Here is a 3142-nt window from a genome sequence, read left to right on the forward strand (position 1 = left end):
CCCCATGTATCCCGAGCGTTGTCATTTCAACATGTCATCAGCATAAAACATGTTACTAAAATATGGTGAATGTGTTTCTGTCCCGAGCTTTTGTGTTTGTTTGTTTTAAAGATTTTATTTATTTATTCATGATAGACAGAGAGAGAGAGAGAAAGAGAGAGGCAGAGACACAGGCAGAGGGAGAAGCAGGCTCCCTGCAGGGAGCCCGACTCGGAACTCGATCCTGGGACCACAGCGTCATGCCCTGGGCCAAAGGCAGGGGCTAAACCCGCTGAGCCACCCAGGGATCCCCAAGTCCCCAGCTTTTGAAATCGGTTCGTGTCTCCCATTCATGACAGCCTCTCTCGTCGGGGGCAGTTTTGTTCCGAGTGTTCACGGGCCACCACGTGTGGCTGGTGGCCACCTAATTGGAGAGTGCAGATGCTCCCGGCTGACATCAGAGAACGTCTTTGTGGAGAGAATATCCCAAATTCTGCTGCTTGCCAGTCCTCCAATTAGGCGTGCAGGGGGGAGGCAGGAGCAGGCGGGCGGCAGCCATCCCCTGCCGAACAATACCCAGCTTCCAGCAGGAGAGGGAAGGCCGGGCAGCAAGACCGACATTGTTGATGAACATGCAGCCTCAGCGGGGGCATCGAGCACCAGTTGTTTATCGGCTCCCGGGGTCCGAGGAGACCTTAAAATAAGGCCCGCATGGATGCTGCTGCTGCTGCGGATAAGGAGGAAGGGGGGGAGGGGGAAGTGGGGGAGGAAGGGGAGGAGGAGCAGGTGGTGGCGGGCTCCTGGCCCCAGCCCTCGGAGACCCGCAGGCCCAGGACACTCCAGGCCCGAGCCCAGCATCATAATGAAGTGAAGGCTCGTCCGCAGCCGCCAGGATGCGACGGGCCCGCGGATTTCCTAGGCAGCGCCACGGGCACTCGCATGCACCATGATTAATGGCTGGATACCCCGGTGTGAAAACCATTTAAAAGATGGCATTTTTGTCACGGACAGTGTTCCACACATAGTAAAGGTCATACATGATAAGAGCATTATCCGTATTTCTTGGGCAAACACGCTTAACCTTGTAGAGCACGATTCCTCGGCGGATCAGCGATCCGTCTCCCGAGCTTCAGAGGGGCCGAGGGCGCAGGTGTCAGGTGTGGGGACGAAGGAGCCACGGCGGCACCACGCAGGGGCTGCACACGATGCGCCGAATTGGCTGCTGGCCTCTCGCTGCGCCCGCGGGCACGGGGCGCGGGGTGCGGGGCGCGGGGCCCCACGGCCTGCGGAAAGCTGCTGAGTGAGGAAGCCTCTTCGGAACATGGGCAGCTGCTGTCGGCAGCTTTGAGCTCCTGCGATGGCCCTGGGGGTGGGGGTGGCGGTGGGGGGCTCCCCGCAGGCAGCCAGGTTGGGAGGGAGGAGGGCTCAGCATCTCCAGCCTCAGCCGCCCAGTCTGGTGCTGGGTCCCCCCCAGATAGTGGCCTCTGCAGGAATCCAGAAGTGGCTCCATCTGCCTGTAAGGGGGGCGCTGAGTGACAGTGGCTGAGGCCATGGACGGCGGATGACTGGACACCTGGTCCACCTGCACAGGGAGAAGCCCAGGCCCTGAGTAGGGAGCGGTGGGAGACGCCTCAAAAGAAGGCCAAGCTTCCGTCTTGGCAACTTACGGTGTGAGTCTGGCCAGCCACGGTCCCCCAGGATGGCTTGTGCTCCCTGAGGCTCGCGTAAAGGAGCACAGGGTGGTGGCTGCAGGCCATAACCTCGGCCGCGACAGTGAGCAGAGGGCTCTGTTCCTGACGTCTGGGCAGTGTCCTTGCGCATGGCCCGCTTGCCGCCACCGCTGCTACACAGGCGCGGCTTTGGGCATCTTTCCTAGCCCCGTCCCTGCGCCCTAGCCGGTGGCCTCCTGTCTCCTCTCCACCTCGAGCCAGTGTCCAAAACCTGGTGCGATGACAGTCCCAGAGAAGGGGGATATCCTCGTAATCCAGCACGAAGCCGCTACACCTAACGTGGCCGTCAGCCCGTGGTGTGCTGCTGCGTGCTGGGCAGCCCGCTCTCCGAAAAACAAACGAGTGTGCATTGATCCTAAGTTTTACGGATAGAAAGGATGTGGGGCGCCAATTTACAAGTAATAACAAAATATACACTATTCCTTGTTGCAGATTCCACCTACCCCACTGACACTCAGAATGCTTTCGCTGGTCTTTGCCGAGCTCTTGCGTCTGTAGGCGCCCTGCGGTCGGGATCCAACCCCAATCTGACAATCCTTTTCTTGTGACATTCACAACGTAATGGCAGTCAACCCACTTGACGTTGAGTCTGTATGATTAACATTCTCTCTACGGCTTTCTCGGGGCTAGACGATCAACGCCACCGCATAAATCATGCCCTGATTTGTAGAGTTTGCCAATTTCCATGGTGTAAATCCTCCTGTTGCGGCCAATTTCAAGCTCACAGCATGACATCACCGAGTGAGGCGCTGGAAAGCAAGGTGTGGTAGTCACCATTATATAACGTTTCCAGCGCACAGATGCAAGAAATACAAATTATCTCAAGAGTGTAGCTAATATAAAATGTAGCCAAATAATTAGGAAGCGGGGGCCAGGGTATCGGGGAGGGTTCGAGCTTTTGTTGTCATTGTTTTTAACAAAATGTATTTAATTGTAAGATTATAGAATTGAATTTTTTTAAAGAAATGGCTCGATTTGACAACCAGTCCACAGGAGTCCCGATGATTTAAAAACCGGATCTGGTGCGTGGATAGAAGCTGGCTCACGCGAGCCCTGCCCCAGCCCCTGCAAGCGCCCCTGCCAGCCCTTTGCTTCCCTCGGGCTACTGGTTCTTTACTCTGATCGCGCTGGATTTCTCCGAGCTTTCCTCGCCCTCTGAGCTTTACACACACAGCCACCTTTGCCGGACACTCTCCTCTCCTTGTCCCTTTGCCCAGACACCCCTACCTCCCCTTCCCCTCTCACCCCCCCTTCCTTTCCCTTCCTATTGCTTGTAGATTCCAATCTGGAGCCTGGGCTTTTTTTTTTTTTTAATTTTTATTTATTTATGATAGTCACACACACACAGAGAGAGAGAGAGAGAGAGAGAGGCAGAGACACAGGCAGAGGGAGAAGCAGGCTCCATGCACCGGGAGCCCGATGTGGGATTCGAT

The sequence above is a fragment of the Canis lupus genome, chromosome 9 (genome assembly GCF_011100685.1).
Source record: "Canis lupus familiaris isolate Mischka breed German Shepherd chromosome 9, alternate assembly UU_Cfam_GSD_1.0, whole genome shotgun sequence".
NCBI classification, from domain to species: domain Eukaryota; kingdom Metazoa; phylum Chordata; class Mammalia; order Carnivora; family Canidae; genus Canis; species Canis lupus.